Here is a 13,062-nt window from a genome sequence, read left to right on the forward strand (position 1 = left end):
GAACATAAAGCGACCTTTCAGTGATAGATCTGTGTAGATCTGTATTGCTGAAGGGTATAAGAGAAGCCATAAAGGACAGGAATTATAGTGAGCAGGATCTCAGACTCCATCTTCTGTTTACAAACACAGAACTCTAGAAAACGTAGAGACAGATGGGGAAAATACCTTCAAATGCCTATGATGAGAAGAGGTCCCTTAGCAAGCCATTTGCCCTACAAACCAGTCAGACTAACCAACAAATGTATTTTTACAAAGTTCAGCAGATACAAAAAAAAAAAGATGAGAAACACATATCCTGTGTACTTCATTTATTAAGAGTGTAAAATTATTTACGATTAAAATTATAGCTGTTGTTAATGGTCCCTATAGCTGAAATCTCGGTACAAAGCAACTAAGATGTTTTATTTGGTATTTATATCTCTATTAAAAATAAAAAGAGAAAATATGGATAAATAGCTAAGAGGAGTTGTGAGTTTCCTTTATCTAGATGGGAAAATAATCATCAGCAAATGATGTCATCATAGAACACTTGCTGTCACATCAGCTTCATTGATATACATTTATGTTAATCCTTTCTAAGGCTGTAAATACATCCATGACGAATAAACAGCTCTCATTCTCATCCATCCAGTGTCAGTGTGATGTATTCTGTCATTTCCTGGGGAAAGAAAACCCCCTTTATCAACAAAATGATGGTAGGACGACAAAAGAAAACATGTTATATTTGCAACTAAGTTCAAACAAAGAAAGGCAGGTGGAGTCTGGACTCAGAAATCTGGGCCAAATCTTACTGCTACTTTTAAGCTACCCTCGGTGTTCTAAATCAGCAAAATAAAGTAGGTCTTTATACTTACCTAAAATTTACTTAAGACTAAATGACTGAAAAATTTCCAGACACATTGCAGATACAGGAGGGCAAATCAAGCCTGTCTTTCTTAGACACCAGCAGTAGTAGGTAATAACGTTTCGCGAAGGCCATCTTCAGCATCTTCATCAGTTCCTCTGATTATAATTTTGCAATCACATTCCCTTCTTTCACCTGAAATTACTTGCCACTATCTAAAGCCTCTCCTGGCATCTGTCAGGTTGGAGTGTTCTTTCTTTTATTTTTAATGGTATTTTCACACAATTTTATAATGAAATTTAGTTTTCCACACTTCATTCCTTTCTCCCAGACCCTTCCTTCTCCTGGTAGAATACTTCCTCTCAATTCCTTCCTACATTCCTGTGTTCCTTTTGTGAGTGGATCACTGAGTCTCTTGTCTGAGGCTAGGTAAGAGGTTAGTTACCAGGATAGTAAACAGTAAATAGGTTATTTACTAGGGAAACTTTTGAGTAGCTACAAAAGTGAAGAAAATATGACTGCACACATATCATAATTTTCATTTACTAAACTGTTTCCTGTCAAAAAGGAATACTTTCCCAGCGTATGCCACCACCTTTACTACTTTGCTTTGTATCTCTTAAGTCTTGAATAAAAATTCTCAGGAAATGTTTAGGAAACAAAATCAGTGACCATTAATATATTCTTATTTTTAAACAAAACCCTGGAAATGCATGATGGTTACACTGTAAGAAGAATTAGACCTTATAAGAAGACCAATCATTCCATGGAAATATTTAAAACTAAAATTTTGGCATATGGTTTAAGTATCTAAAGGGTTAATTTTCATTATTATGCTCTGTACTTTTAGGGCATTTGTTTTGTTTGGGTGTTTTGTTATTGTTGGTTTTTGAACAGGGACTTACCGTGTAAATCACACTGGCCCAGAACCCAAAACATTCATCTGCCACTGCTTTCCAAGTGCAGGGTTCCAGGGCTTTCCTCACCACCTCTCATTGGGTATTTATATTTGAATGCTATATTCAGTTTTTCAATAGACAGCAAAACATATTAGAAACCACACTTTAGTTTCTGTGCCCCATGCATTAAAAGCATAAAGCTCACCCGTGACATGGCGGGCATAGCTATACATCCTTTGAAATTGCAATCAACTTCATAGATTAAACAAACTTCTCAAATGCCTCCAATGTTATCATCTTTAGGCCTGGTGGCACTCAAAGAAAGAATAGTCAGGCTACCAAGATGAGACTTGATAGCCTATGACCATATAGTGGGGGAGGAGGTCCCCCTCGGTCATAGACCTAGGAAAGGAGAGCAGGGTGAAGGAGGGAGGGAGGGAGGAATGGGAGGATACAAGTGATGGGATAACAACTGAGTTGTAACCTGAATAACTTAATTAAATAAAAAAATTTAAAAAGCCAAGTCACTGAAACAGTTGGTAGACCCTCAGTTGTTCAAATTTTTGATTTTTAAAAAAATCTTTAATTTAAGACTTAATAGCACAAAATGCCCAACCTCTACTTCAAATTGAATTCCTGTTTTGAAGCATACTTACAGTAGCTTATTTTTAAAAGTACATATTTCTTAACTGCACAGTATCAAAAAATATATCAAAAGCATTGACTGTTCTTTGGTTCTTGCTTTATATGTTTGGATCTTAACACTTTCAGACAAGGTGAGGACTCTCACATCTCTCAAGAACTCAGGAGTCTCTGTCATGCTATACCTGGTTTTATTCCTATGTGAACAAGTATCTGTCCACTGACAGGGTTAAGGGTCTCCAGCAGGATTTTAAGAGGCCCAGATAGGGAAAGTCAGATGATTCAAGTATTTCTCAGGTGTCTACCCAAATGATGATGACCAGATCACCTCTTTGTTTTTTCTGTACCTCAATTATGTTAGCAAAGAAATAATAGATTGATAACATCAGAAAGGCTACTGCTGGCTACGGTTGGGAATAGATGCAGAGCCAAACGTTAGGTGCAGCAAAAGCCCAAGTTGGAGATGTCCATCAGATCCCTCTCCTTGAAGTTTGGGGAACCCTGCAGAAGAGGAAGGGGATGTATTGTAGAAGCCAGAGGTACTAAGGACACCATGAGAACAGAGGCCACAGAATCAACTAAGCAGGCCTCACAGGGGCTCAGAGAGACTGAAGCAGCAGTCAGGCAGCGTGCCTGGGTCTGCGCTAGCTTCTCCGTGTATATGTTATGGTTGTTAGGTTGCGGTACTTGTGAGACTCCTAACAGTAGAAGCTTTTGCCTGCTTCCAGGTCCCTTTCACTCCTACTGGGCTGCCTGGTCCAGCCTTGATACGAGGGTTCTTGCTTAGTCTTACTGTATCTTGTTATGCTTAATATCTCTGGGAAATCTGCTCACTTCTGAAGGAAAACTAAGGAGGATTGGATCTGAGTAAAGGGGAGGTGAGAAAGGGGACTGGGATGAGTGGAGCGGGGAACTGTGATAGTGATGTATTAAAAATGACTACATAAATAAAAATAAAGAAATGAGAGTGAGGTCATTGCTGGCTGCGCTTCTAATTGTGTACATCTTTATGAGAGTCTAATGATTTATTTGTAGTAGAATTTTCTCATCAGGAAAAAAAAAAAGAAAAATATGACACTATTTTGTCATCACTTAACATTTCATTTTTGCTTTTTTAGAAGGTCTACTCACTACAAAGAACTGGTGTATCTTGCAATAATTTTTATAACTTTTATATTTCCATCTAAATCTATCAACAAAATTTTAAACTATGACATTTTAAATTTTTATTAGAATATATAGGAAATTTATTATTACCCATAAATATAAAATAAAAGCAATTACTCTCAAAAGTAAAATAAATGCTATAACACAATATCTTATTATTTATAAGAAGTTTTTAATAATAATGACACTACTAGATTTTTCTTAAAAGAAAAAATATACGGTGTCACATTTTAACATTAAAGGAGAGTCTCTTTATTAAGATAGCAATATCATTCTAACTTTCGTTGCACAGATTTTAATATTATTTTGTTCGTTACAATTCCTTGGTCACATTTTTGAAATTATTTTGAATTTTCAATAATTTTTCAAAGAGCCGGTCATAGATATCTGATAACCTTGGTACATCTATGACAACTGGCTCTCCAGCTAGTGACCAATAACTATCAAGCATCATGACCAGGAAATGGCTGGTGAGTCTTTGGGAGAAGGTGCATCATGATTCATCATCAAAGATCGGCTTCATAGTCTTTACCACACTCTTCTGTAGTCACTGTCTCATTTCCTGAAAGAAGCCTACAGTCATTTCAAATCCATAATAATTCCAATCACTCTTAACTCAATAAATACGTTTTAAATTTTACTAAAGGTTAAAGTAATGCTTAATAATAAAATTACTTAATAGCAATTCTTCTAATTATGTAATTTTACTCTTAAGTAATTTTTATTCCTAATTTAAAGTCTTATCTAGTGCTCTAAAAGGAACATCAAGATGTATTCAGGTCAAAATGGTAATCTTCTTACAGCTTCAGAAGCTAATTTAATTTCAGAATGGGAAATTCAGAATAAAAAATACTGAAGAAACAGTAACAGTCAGTGTAATGCTAATAAAACTAGAGAACTGGATTTTTATGGTGAACCCATATTTATATTAAAAATAGACATACTGTATTTACTATCATAGAACAACAAAAATAGCTGTGTAGAATTTTATGGTGGGCAAAGTGCTATACAATTGTAATACCAAACATAAAGAGTCATTGTTTTCTTTATTTTCTATCTTATTTCATGAGTAAGGATATCCACATCAAACTAAGTCATGTCAGGTAAGTATTAAACAAAATCAGAAAAGTGACAATATTTAGGATAGCCTGTCATCATAGAAGGGGAAAAGTATCACCCAATATTTTCCTATTTATATTACATATTAGTATACAGAGTTCTTAAATAAAACCAACTATTTGTGCTATAACAAGTAACTTTTAAATAAATGATTTTTTTTTCATTCACTACTATTTGGTTCTTCTGTCTAATACCTGATGATTGATTAGAGGGACTGAATTCACTTACGATGTTTGGTTGTGAAGTACTTAGGAAACTAAGTGCTAATCGGTTTGGAAAGGAGAGTTTAACGGTTCAAGTACAAGATCCTAAGGGAAATGTCTGTCACAGGATTAGAGAAAAACACTATTAACAACATATCAGAAAAGCAAGAAGAGAAGGAGATAATACTTAAAAGAATGTCCAAATTTTCAGAGCAGAAATATATAATAACTGCGAGAGTAAATGTTACATGTTTAGCAAAAAGGAAAAGGACTGGGTAGGAGAAATTAGATGCAAGTAGTAAATGAGATGAGAATGTTGGCTAGAATTCCTCCTAAACAGCTTAGATGATAGATAGATAGATAGATAGATAGATAGATAGATAGATAGATAATAGATAGATAGATAATAGATAGATAGACAGATGATAGATAGATAGATAGATAGATAGATAGATAGACAGATGATAGATAGATAGATAGATAGATAGATAGATAGACAGATGATAGATAGATAGATAGATAGATAGACAGATGATAGATAGATAGATAGATAGATGATAGATAGATAGATAGATAGATAGATAGATAGATAGACAGATGATAGATAGATAGACAGACAGATGATAGACAGATGATAGATAGATAGATAGATAGATAGATAGATAGACAGATGATAGATAGATAGATAGATAGATAGACAGATGATAGATAGATAGATAGATAGATAGATAGATGATAGATAGATAGACAGACAGACAGATGGTAGATAGATAGACAGACAGATACATAGAAACATAGATAGATGCATAGATAGATACATAGATACATAGATAGAAGGTAACACTGAATATGGTTTATTTTAATTCTGACATATCTGTGTCTTGAGAAACATGAATGCTAGTATGGAAGTAAGGAATAAGATATAATATAGAGGAGGTTGTCTAATATTAATGTATAGGCTGATTTTGAATAAGAAATATCTAGTATATTTTCCAGTGTGGAACCTATAAAACTTGTTTGTATCTATAAAGTGGTCTACCTTGAAGGAGAGATAAACCTGCTTTTTAACGATTCCGAGAGTGGGATGGTGAATGGTCTTGTGAGAGAACCGGTGAGGTTAATCTACTAGAAGACCTTGTGCGGGAGCTTGATTGTTGCCAGCTGAAAAGATCCCGTGAACAGACTCTGATAGGAGATACATAAATGAGCCTAGAACTGGAGGGCGGGGCTTTTTGGGAAACTTGGGATAGTTTTGGCTGTTCATCGCTCCACTTCGAGATGCTCCTAGAAAGAACCACTCGAGGGAAGGTTTTGCTCCTGCTGAGGTTCTGGGTTCTGGTTACTCCAGGTTCTAACAGAAGAAATCATGCTGACCACGCTAGGAGAATCATTCCTCAGAACTGATGTCCTTACGGTTTTGTTATTGTGTCTGTTAATCCTCTTTTACTATTATTTTGGTTAGTCAGGTTATAAGTGATGTATGCTCGGTTATTAAGTTGTTAATAAAACATATTGGTTAAGAAAACTGAGCCTACACGACCTCTTTAAAATGAAGAACCCCAGGAGCAAACACAGGTAAAGTTTTCTGAGATCACACACCACGCCTGCTATTAGAAGGCAAGGCTTCTAAGCAAAGTAGCTAGTTCCAATTCTAAGGGGAAAATGTCCAAAGTGAATTTTGAACATTATTCTACTGGATGAAAATGTAAAAATGGGGAACTCTGAGAATCATTCAAAGAGATCAGAGAATAAGAAACACAAATTTCAGAAACAGCAATAATTTAGAGAAGACAGGAAAAAAAAGACTAATAATTTTACATAAAGGTGTTCTAATTCATGAATTTATTTGGATCTTAAAATAAAATACAAATACCAACAGACTGAAGGTCATGATGACTCAACTTTGACTGAAACTAATCAGGAAAAGAAAGAAAAAAAAAAAACAAACCAAGACTCTGTCTGGCTTTCCCAAAGGAAATGCTCTGCTGGGTCAAGAAACAAATAAATTGAGTATCTATTCAATATTGTAAAAGGAAATGATATAACTAGAGCATCATCATTTGCAATCCTCCCAAAAGAAACAGACCTAAGCACAGGATATCATTATTATCAGCTAGTGTTAAAAAAAAAAAGTAAGAGTAAAAACAACATCAAAAACTACCTGATGAAAGAAGCCACAGTGATCAAATCTGGCCTGACAAAGCCTTTGAATCCAGCTGCTACGAATTCAGAGAACATGAGAAGCTGGTTGAATTATGATCAATATTCTCCCAGGATCTCCAACAGATAAACTGGAAGAAAAAGAGGAAGAGAAAAACTGCAAGTTAAAAGACACATAAAATATTAAACCTCTGTATTTACTCAAGATTAAGCTAGTGTCTCTCGTGAATACTGAAGTGATGAAATCTAGGCTAGTGAAACAATGGTTCTCTCAAGAAGAGGAAACTGAGTCCAGTATGTAGAAAGCAGTTAGGCAATTTCTGTGGCAAACAGCAATTTCTGTTTCCTCAGCCAGGAAACACATGGGCTTTGAAATAATCCATAAATCCACACAACTATTTTGTTTTGTTGTGTTGTTGGGTTTTTATAAGGCTCATGCATTATTTATAGCAAGAGTTTTAAGACAATTTTAGGAGAAATAATTTCAAAGCAATAATAGTATATAATGAAATTATACTTTTTAAAGAACCAGCAGTTAAATTAACAGAATGGCTCACACCTCATAGAAGAAAATAATCCATCAAGATGTAATATATAAAATACAGCCCCATCTTTAAAGTACAGTTTTAAAGTGATGTGGAATTTCCATGCAAAATTTAATGGGAGCCGCAAAATCCAATGTTTTTATACAAACTGGTTGGATAAAATCTTTTAATTTAAATCCCTGCTCCTTGCCTCCCTGACATCTATTTTCATTAGGGTCTGGTGTTAAAATTTTCTGTTTCTCACTAAACTAAATGATCTGTTGAAAATATAGAACAGATTTTTCTAATTAATTATTTTGCATTAAGCCTAACACAAATAAAAGTTTTAAAGGTGTAGCTCAGGGAAAATACGTGTGCCTAGAAGGCAGAAACAGGGTGTGGGAAACACTTTAAAAAGCGAGATCTAGATTCCAAGACAGCAGCTACGAGGACTTGTGGTGCCTGATCTGCCTAGAAAAGACTACAGAAGCTACTGGGAGTCACAGATCACCATGGGAGCTGGAGATCACTGGGTGAGAGAGATCTGCACAGTGCAGACCATAGGGCCATGGGCAGATCTGACCTCCTGCCATCCAGTCTGCAATAAGCTCCAGTGTCACACGGGGGCCCTGAAGGCTGTGGTCACTTTGACCAGACTCAGCATGCAGTCTGAGACCCAAGACATTGCTGGAACCCACAGTCTAGGAGAGCTGGGGATCATAAGCTGAGAGAGACCTGCATGGTGGGTCTGACCTGTTTCCATCCAACTGCACAAAGTGAAAGGCAGACCAGTCCCCACATCCTGGACCAGAGCCTTCCTGTGATCTGGGAACTGTGGCCTTGCTCAGCAGAGTGAATTCAGTAAATGGGACTGAAATCATCCCAGCTGTGAAGAGTCAGAGCTCCTGGACTAGGGAAATCTCAGGGAAATGGTTGAATCTGACCTCTGTCCTCAGACACTCTCCACCCGAGACCAGGAGCTACCTTCCAAAATCAGAGATGGCAAGATGACCAAAGGCCAGCATAAAAACATACACAAAAATATTCAAACTATATGGCATCTCCAGATCCCAGCTCTCGCCAAGAAAGCAACGCGGAGAACTCAAACACAATTGAAATACAAGAAAATGACCTCAAATCCTTAGAAATGAAGATGATAATGGAGGAAATGAATAAAATCCATAATCAAATGCAGGAAATCAATAAATTAGAAAAAAAGAGAAAAATTTAAAGAATAAACCAAATCAGGAGCTAATTCTTTTAGAAAATCAACAAGATAGACAAACCCTTAGCCAAAATAACTAAAAGGCAGAGAGATGCTATCCAAATCAACAAAATCAGAAATGAAAAGGGATACATAACAACAGACACTGAAAAAATATAAAGAATCATAAGATCCTACTTTAAAGGCATATATGCCAAAAAATTGAAAATCTAAGGGAAATGGACAATTTTCTTGATTGATATCACCTGCCAAAATTGAATCAATCAGATAAACAAAATAAATAGTCCCGTGTCCTCTACAGTAATAGAAGCAATCATTGATAATCTCCCAGCCAAAAAAAGCCCAGGGCCAGATGGTTTCAGTGCAGAATTCTATCAGACCTTCAAAGAAGAGTTAATACTAATACTCTTCAAGCTACTCCAAAACATAGAGACATACGGAACATTACCAAATTCGTTCTATGAGGCCAAAGTCACTTTGATACTTAAACCCCACAAAGTCCCCCCCCACCAAAAAAAAAAAGATTTTCAGAGCAATTTCTCTTATGAACATTGACGCAAAAATACTCAATAAAATACTCTCAAAACAAATACAAGAATATATCAAAGATATCATTCACCATGACCAGGTAGGCTTCATTCCAGGCATGCAAGGATGGTTTAATATATGGAAATCCATCAATGTAATCCACCATATAAACAAACTGAAAGAAAAAGCCCATAGGATCATCTCCTTAGATGCAGAAAAAGCATTTGACAAAAATCCAACACCCATTCATGTTTAAAGTTTTTGAGAGATTGGGGATACAAGGCACTTATCTAAACCTAATAAAAGCTATATACAGCAAACCAATAGCCAACATCAAATTAAATGAAAAGATACCCAAGGAACTTCCTCTAAAATCAGGGGCCAGGCAAGGCTGCCTACTTTCTCCATATCCCTTTAATATAGTTCTTGAAGTTCTAGCCAGAACAATAAAAAATTAAAAAAAAAAAAAGGAGATCAAGGGGTTCCAAATGGGAAAGGAGGCAGTCAAATTATCCCTACTTGCAGATGATATGATAGCTTACATAAGTGATCCCCAAAATTCCACCAGAGAACCCCTACAGCTGATAAACATCTTCAGCAAATTGGCTGGATACAAAATTAACTCAAAAAAGTCAGTAGCCTTTCTATATACAAATGACAAACATGCAGAGGAAGAAATTAGGAAAACTACACTCTTACATTAGCCGCAAGCAATATAAAATATCTAGGAGTAACCCTAACCAAGCAAGTGAAGGACTTGTTTGAAAAAAACATCAAATCTCTGAAGAAAGAGATTGAAGAGGAGATCAAAAGAGGGAAGGATTTCCCTTGTTCATGGATCAGGAGAATTAACATAGTAAAAATGGCCATCTTACCAAAAGCAATTTACAGATTCAGCGCAATGCCTATCAAAATACCTACACATTTTTTTAAAGACAATGAAAGGTTAATTCTCAACTTCATATGGAAAAACAAAAATTGAGAATAGCTAAAACAATCCTATACAATAAAAGATTTTTCGGAGGAATCTCTATTCCTGATCTCAAGCTGTACTATAGAGCAAGAGTACTCAAAACAGCATGGTACTGGCACAGCAATAGGCTAGTTGATCAATCAAATTGGATCTAAGACTCAGAAATGAATCCATACACATATGGTCACTTGAGTTTTGACAAAGGAGCCAAATCTATTCAGTGGAAAAAGGATAGCATCTTCAACAAATGGTGATGGTACAACTGGATGTCCACATGTAGAAAAATGCAATTAGACCCATATTTGTCACCATGCACAAAACTCAAGTCCAAGTGGATTAAAGACCTCAACATAAAACCAGAGAGACATTTGTGGTGCCCGCGCCGCCGAGGTACTGAGTCGAGGGCGAGGGGCTGCGGATTCAACTCATGCACACACACACACACACACACGCACACGCACACGCACACGCACACGCACACGCACACGCACATGCACACGCACACGGGCACACACACACACTAACACAGTGGGTCCTTCCTGCTAAGAGAGCAGCAGCTGCAGCAGCAGCAACCATGGCAGTGGTTTATTATTCCCCTCCAGAGTTCCAAAGAGCCTTCTTATAGGCAGCCAAGCAGGAATCCTCCTCCCAGGTGAAATCCCTCAAGAGGTGATTGCACACAGGAGGACAAGTCTCTAGGAAGGGAGGGGCTCGTTCTCAGAGCAGTAAACACGACTAGCTAACCAAGATAAACACAGACATGGAAGCTGCTAGAAACAGGACATGAAACAGCAAGACAGGCAGGCAGCCCAGTCAGACCTGGTTCCTACAGACATTAAATCGGTTGGAAGAAAAAGTGGGGAAGATCCTGGAACACATTGGCACAGGAGACCAACTTCCTGAACAGAACAGCAACAGCCCAGGCCTTAAGGTCAACAATTAACAAATGGGACCTCATGAGGCTGAGAAGCTTCTGTAAGGCAGGAGACACTGTTAATAGAACAAAGTGACAGCCTACTGACTGGGAAAAGATCTTCACCAACCCTACATCTGACAAAGGTCTACTATCCAAAATATATAAAGAACTCAAGAAATTAAACACCACCAAACCAAATAACCCAATCAGGAAATAGGGCTCAGAACTAAACAGAGAATTCTCAACAAAGGAATATCAAATGGCTGAGAAACACTTAAAGAAGTGTTCAACGTCGTTAGTCATCAGAGAAATGCAAATCAAAATGACTTTGAGATTCGATCTTACATGCATCAGAATGACTATGATCAAAAATTCAAGTGACACCACATGCTGGGAAGGATGTGGAGAGAGAGGAACACTCCTTCATTGCTGGTGGAAATGCAAACTTGTACAACCACTTTGAAAATCTATCTGGCACTTTCTCAGAAAACTGTGAATAGGGCTTCCTCAAGACCCAGCTATTCCACTCCTTGGAATATACCCAGAAAATGCTCTACCACATAACAAGAACATATAGTCAAGCCTGTTCATAGCAGCCTTAATCATAATAGCCAGATTGTCCCTAAATGTCCCTCAGTGGAAGAATGGATAAAGAAACTGTGGTACATTTACACTATGGAATACTTCTCAGTTATATAAAACAAGGAAATCCCAAAATTTGTGGACAAATGGATGGAACTAGAAATTATCATACTGGGTGAGTTAACCCAGAAGCAGAAAGAATCCCATGGTATATACTCACTTATAATTGGGCACTAGCCCAAAAAGGATATCCCATGAAAGTCTTCACTTACCAGGAGACTGGGCTAGAGGTGAGGACATCCTACTGGGACTCTAGGTAAGAGAAATATAAGAGATGGGGAAATAGAAGGATCCAGATGGTCTTAGAAACCTACAAGAAGAACATCATAATGGGTGGATCAGGGCCCAGGGGAGTCTGCTTAAATTGTTGCACTAACCAAGGACAATACAAGTAGTAAACATTGAACTCCTATTCTGATCTAGCCAATAGACAGGAAATTCTCCACAGTTATATGGAGAGTGGGTACTAACTCTGACATGAACTCTGTTGCCCCATATTTGTCTACCTCCCCTTGGTGGGGAGGCCTGGTGACACTCAACGAAAGAGTAAGTAGGCTACCAAGATGAGACTTGATAGCCTATGATCATAAAGTGAGGGAGGAGGTCCCCCTCGGTCACAGACCTATGGGAGGGGAATAGGGTGAAAGTGGGAGGGAGGGAGGAATGGGAGAATACAAGGGATGGGATAGCAATTGAGCTGTAATCTGAATAAGTTAATTAAATAAAAATTAAAAAATAATTGCTATGTAATCTGAATAAAATAAAATAAATAAAAACAAGATCTATGGATAATTTTAATGAAGCCTCTCTTGCTTCAGTTTAACAGATAGGTTATTTAATTAAAATAAATATTTTAAAAAAGCTTCTAAAATAATCATCAGCAATCACTCATAGGCAATGCCTATTAGTTTTTATTTGTACAAAAACAGGTTTTAAACCCCTTTAAAAATTGCAGGGATCAGACAAGATCAGACACATTCGGCGTGGTATGCCTTAACATGAGGGGAGGTACCTAATATTACAACTTGATGTCCCATGTTTGGTTGATATCCCTGGGATGCCTGTCCTTTTCTGAAGGGAACCAGAGGTGAAATGGATGGGGAGCAAGAAATGAGAAACTGTAGTCAGGATATAATATTTGAGAGAATAAAATTAAGTATATATGTAGCTAAATAAATAAATAAATAAAAGTGTAGGGATATTTTGCCACATGTGGCGTA

General features: G+C 37.0%; 1 long non-coding RNA gene across 1 annotated transcript in view; it reads right to left on the reverse strand.

Annotated features, from left to right (window-relative positions):
- Positions 1-458: 458 nt before the first annotated feature.
- LOC311580524 overlaps positions 459-13,062 on the reverse strand; it is a 228,725-nt gene continuing 216,121 nt past the window's right edge. The window contains exons 2-3 of the long non-coding RNA XR_014773490.1: positions 7,036-7,165; positions 459-658 (exon numbers count right to left, since the gene is read on the reverse strand). This is a non-coding gene — a long non-coding RNA (uncharacterized lncRNA). The remainder of the gene's footprint in view (positions 659-7,035; positions 7,166-13,062) is intronic.

The sequence above is a fragment of the Acomys minous genome, assembly GCF_964271855.1.
Source record: "Acomys minous genome assembly, chromosome: 13".
NCBI lineage: Eukaryota > Metazoa > Chordata > Mammalia > Rodentia > Muridae > Acomys > Acomys minous.